The sequence below is a fragment of the Cannabis sativa genome, chromosome 9 (assembly GCF_029168945.1).
Source record: "Cannabis sativa cultivar Pink pepper isolate KNU-18-1 chromosome 9, ASM2916894v1, whole genome shotgun sequence".
Classification (NCBI taxonomy): Eukaryota; Viridiplantae; Streptophyta; class Magnoliopsida; order Rosales; family Cannabaceae; genus Cannabis; species Cannabis sativa.
In genome coordinates this window covers 36,825,761-36,831,614 of record NC_083609.1, presented here as the reverse complement: position 1 = coordinate 36,831,614, position 5,854 = coordinate 36,825,761, and positions in this window count along the sequence as shown.

The window sequence follows — 5,854 nt, the reverse complement described above, 5'->3', positions numbered from 1 at the left end:
GGAAAAAATTAAGCAAGTTAGCCTTTTACAGAACTCAATTTCGATTTTATTTGAATTAGTTATGAATCTTTGAAGATTTGAAAAAAATCGGGACTGTGCTGAAATTTTCCTGCGATCGCAGAACTGTCCGTACAGTTCATAATTTTTTCGTTTTTCTTCGATTTTTCATGCTTTTTCATGGAATTAACTTCCGATTTTTTGTATAGTTTTGTATATATACTATTACTATTCCTAATTCAATTCTAATTATAATTTTGAATTAATTTAATATTTTTTTAAAATTTAATTCAAGATATTAGTGTAATTTGAATTTGAATAGAATTAGTATCTATCTTCTTGCTTAAAAATCTATCTTATTTTTAAATTTGATTATATCTTATCTTATTTTTAAATTTAAGGTCAGATTTTATATATATATTTTTTTTAAAATTAAATCTTTTTAGATATTTTTACCTTATTTAAATTTAAAATAAGATATTTATAATCATGTAATTTTAAATAGATATAAGATATTTTGCTAACTTTTAAATTTTGTTATTTTATTTATTTAAATTAAATTTAAAATCTGAAAAGATATTTCATTTATCTTTTCTAATTTTTATTTTATTTTTATTTTTAAAATAACATTTAATTTTTAAAAGTAGTTAGCAAATTTTGAAATGATATTTAGGTTGGTTGAAACCTAATTTTTCAAAAAGTAGGTTTAATTTTAAATATTTATTTTTTAAATAATTGCGAAATTTATTTTTTTTATTTCCGAAATTAAATATATTTTTTTTAAAATTTTATTTTTTCGAAAATTAAATTAAATTTTTTTATTTAATTATTTATTTTTCAAAATTATTTATTTAAAATTAAATAAATCCTACTTCCAACTATCCAGCTAACCTTGTTGCAGGAGTATATGGTTTAAACTTGTGTGTAAGTTTTTCAAAACCTATTATTACTTGATTGCAAATAGCCATGGTTACTTTTTGCCAGATCTAATGATCTGATGGCTCCCTTGGTCAAGTTAATAATTTGTAACAGGTAAATTTTACAATCTTCTTTCATCTGTGTATGACCTAGCAACATGATAGGATCCATCCAAAGTGTGCCTGTGTGAGCCTATATGTTTATTTTGTTTTAATATAGATACATATAGGTTGTTGCTAAATAAAATGTCACACCATGATAGATTTTATTTAGGTCCATTTAGTTATTGGACCTATTCAATTAATAACAGTTATTCATTTTAAGGTTAAATTCCTCTCTTTTGGGCCTTGTGTGAGAGTTGGGAGCCATAGAAGTGGGTACGACATACTGAACCCAGCACCCCCTCACATGAATTACCCCAATTGTGAAGGCCCATTTGCCTGATTTGAATAACTGTACTAGGTTAATTATATTAGTTTGACCTAATAAAATTGAATTAGCAACATAATTAACTTTTAAAATATATGAAATTTATTTTCATTTTAATATTTTAAAGTTAATTTTAAGAAAAACACTTTTAGTTTAGATATTATTTCTAGACAAACTATTTGTATTTTTCTTGTATTTAATTAAATATAGAATTTTAACTAACTAAGATTCTTTCTGTAGCTTATTTAATTAAATATTCCTATTTAAGTTATAAATTAGTTGTATCAACTGATTTTTCTTATCTAACTTAAATTTGAATATTTGTTTTAAATTTTAAATCAAGTTGAGGAATCCTAGGCATTAGTTATTAAAGATTCTTAAGATATTTTTTAAGTTAATATCTTTTCAAATATTAACTTAAAATGGAATATTTTAGATATTTTTTAGTTAATATCTTTTCAAATATTAACTTTGAAAAGATATCTTCAAATTAAGTGGTTACAACTTAATTTTGATATTTAATTAAATCTAAATTTGAAATTATTTAAGTTTTAGATTTTTTCTATATAACTTAAATTAGATATTTTTCAAATTTTTTGAAAAGATACTTAGTCAAATAAGATATTTTCTAGATAGTAATTTCTAGACTACTTATTATTTTTAATATTTCAATAGGAAAATTATGCTTTGTGAAATTAATTATTTAAATAATTAATTTTGGTACAATTTTATTAAGTATATTTTTCCTAGTATTAAATAGAAATTAATAATTAAGCCTTCTCTACACTTAATTATTTATTTCTTGAATTTAATACATTTAATTAACTTGAAGAATCTAAATATCTAAGTTGATTTTCATCATGATACTTAAATATTTATTGATTTTTCATGACACTTAATTAAATAGAAAATTATTTTTAGGTTGAAATTTAATTTTTCAACTTAAATTTAAATAATTTTCAATATATGTATTTTTCTTTATTTTATTAATCAATTTCAAAATTTTTCATTTTATTTATGCAATATTTTCGAATTTTTTATTTTGAAAAATAGATTGAGTTGTAAATTAATTATTTATTTTAATTAATTCTTGGACCAACTACAATCAATGATTTTTTCATTTAATTGATTAATTTAAAATAAATGAATTTAATATATATATATATATATTATTAGAAATTGAATTAACTAGTCAAAAGAATATCTAGATAGGTGATATTTTTGCTTGAAGTATTTCTTTTCTATTTTTATTATTTTTGAAAATTGTATTTTTATATACTTTAAATTTTCGAACCCAATAAATATATTCTCAAAGGAAATTTTTAAGTTGCTAATTATTTAATTTAATTCAACTTAAATTAATTTCCTTAATATTTATATTTAAGATTATTACTAAGATGGAAATAATTAATTTTATTTCAATCACCATCTAAGTATAATTTTATAAATATTATATTAAATTCTTATTTTTGAATTTTAATTCTTAATTTCGAATTTAATGAGAATTTATTTATTAGAATAATAAAGAAAATACATTTTAAATAATGAGCTTTATTATGATTAAGATATTCGATCTCCATTGTGGGTTTTACACCGCCTTTGTTTTAGTGAGTAATCCTCCCTAATGGAGGAACGTTCATTAGCAATTTCGCACCGTTTAATCTCGCATGATAAGTGGTTTGTAAGTGTTTTATATGGTATAGATCACCCTAATGGTGGCGACCATATTTGACTTGCAAATTGCGAAACAATGGTAGAAGCTCATAAGATAGAATAGCCTTGACTCTCGCCTAAACGGGACAACGCTGGATTCCAATCTTGATCGAATAAAAGGTTGCTAGAATGTTTAACATTTTAGATGAGCTGACAACTCTATTCAATGGATGGTAGCTTTGACTCTCGCCTAAACGGGACACTGATATCAGTTTGTTGAAAACCTTGGAAATTATTTAGGATTGAATTTTTAAGTATTTTCTCATATCATTCCCACTTGCTATGTGCTTATAATTTCTGAATTGATGTTGTGTGTTAAACCATTATTAATTTCTATTTGTTGATTTCTATTATTTTGTAGTATCCTGTTTTGTCAAAATGAATCCCATGTTATCACTGTTGACTGAAAATAAGCTGAATGGATCTAACTTTAATAAATGGAATGAGAACATTAATATTGCTCTCATAGGAGAAAGTGCCTTGTTTGTTTTAACTGAGCCGTCACCTGAAGTGCCTGAGGATAATGCATCCAAAGCTGTGAAAGAAAAGTATGAGCGTTGGCAGAAAGTAAATGACAAAGCTCTATACTTTATGATTTCTAGCATGGTTGACACCCTCAAAACTCGGTTTTCTAAAACCGAGAAGGCTGCTGAAGTAATGACGAAGTTAAATGAGCTATTCGGTAAGGCATCACTTCAGTCACGTTTTGACGCGACTAAGAAGTACATTAATGCACGGATGGAACCTCATCAAAACGTGCGTGACCATGTTCTCCTCATGTCTAGTTATTTCCAAGAAGCCCAGGATCATGGTGCTGAAATGGACAGTGCTACTCAAGTTAGTCTTATCTTGAATAGCCTGACTCCAGCATTTCTGCCATATACATCAAATTATGTCATGAATAAGAAGGAAATTGACTTTCATGAATTAGTCAATGACCTTCAAACTTATGAAAATTTGATTGGAGGACCCAAGAAGAAAGGGAGTAAGCCTCACAATCCTGGGAATGGTAATGGGACGATGAAACCTGAAGCAAATGTTGCCTCTGCTTCAAAGTCCAAATCGAAGAGGAAGTGGCACAACACTAAGAAGCGAACAAAAGCCAATAAAAAGGCTGCTCCTTCCGGTGATGCTACACTTAAAGGAAAGTGTTTCTACTGCAATGAGAAAGGTCATTGGAAACCCCAGTGTCCTAAACTTCTTGCAAAGAAACAAGGTATTTCCATTTATAAACTTTAAGAGTTTTAGTGAATTATTATCCAATTGGATTTATGATTCTGGACTAACTTTGTTTATTTGTTTTCTTCTTCTTATAGGCCAAGCTACTTGAACTCAATTGAGTTGGATCAGAAAGCTGGACCAAGGGTGAAATCGTCCAGATGAAGATGAAGCTCTTCAATTTTTTTGAATTAATTGTTTTAGTTTAAAGACAATTTGGATTTCAAATTTTAGTCAGGGATATTTATCCCTGTTTCTCTCATATTGTTGTAATACTTTTTTTTAGTATTAATAAAGTTTTATTTTCGAAATTCACTATTGCAATTTATGAGATTGAGCTTCATTTAATTTTATCTTCATCAATTATTACCACATTATATTTGTATGTTTGTATGTGTAAGTGTTTTTATTATTGATGCAAATTCTATAATATTTACAACTCTTCATAGAGTTATATTATATAAACACTAGAAATTATTTCTATGTTTATCAATAATTGTTCATTCTCATACAATTATTTAGAATTTGTTTAATAAAAGGATCTTATGATCTGATAGGGGTGGAGAAAAGTTAAGAAAACTATGCAGTTCAACGATCTTTTATATCTAATGAACTCTGGATAGTATTCAACTCCACATAAACTCTATCACACTAAGAGAATCATGATCTTTACAACCTTTAGGAGTGGATCATAATCTCTATAAACTTAGGGGTGGAGGTTATCCATAGTACCCTATATGTATATTCTTAGGGGTGGGGGAGTCTATTCCACAATTCCCTATGAAACACATATCTTGTTTAAACATAGAAGTAATATAATGAGTCAGCTATTGTCAATATAAATTCTTGATCTTGATTGTATGTTCCATTTCGATTTTACTGTTGTAAGTAAAATTTTGATACCTATAAAAGTTCTTTGTTAAAGTTTCACACTACCTTAATTGAGTGGGAGAATTTTAAAGTTCTATACCCATCTTCATTAGGTTGATAATTGTGATAGGTACTTAAGAACACTACTGAAAAGCAAATCTAACCATTCACATGGATAGGTATAGTTTATCAGAATTATGAGAATAAGATAAAGAACTCTAGTTCAGTCCATTCGAATGACTTGAACATAGAATTCTTAATCCTCATAAAATTTTATGGTATCTTAATTCTGATTACTTTATCTCTGGCATGTATTTTTCACTTCAAAATACTAGTCTGCTATGTTGATGACTTAGTCTTGACTTAAAGTTTCAGACTAATACAAAAGTCACAACTAGGTAACTCTCTAAACAATCAGAGGTTAAAAGTATTATTTAACCAGACATCTGCTATTGAGTGGGAGCTATCTGAGATGTAATCAAATAGGGAACATTAGAAGATATTCAAGAAAGATTTATGAAAATGATCTATATGATATATATTAAGGAACTGTGTATCAGTTGTCTTTGTATCTCACCATCTAATTTCGAAATTCTATGAGATGGTGCTTACTTTGGGGGTGGAGGAATTATTGAATAATAATTCAAGCTTTACCAGAGAAGAATTGTAACTTGGTCTATTCAAAAATACCAGAAAGTTATATCACTGA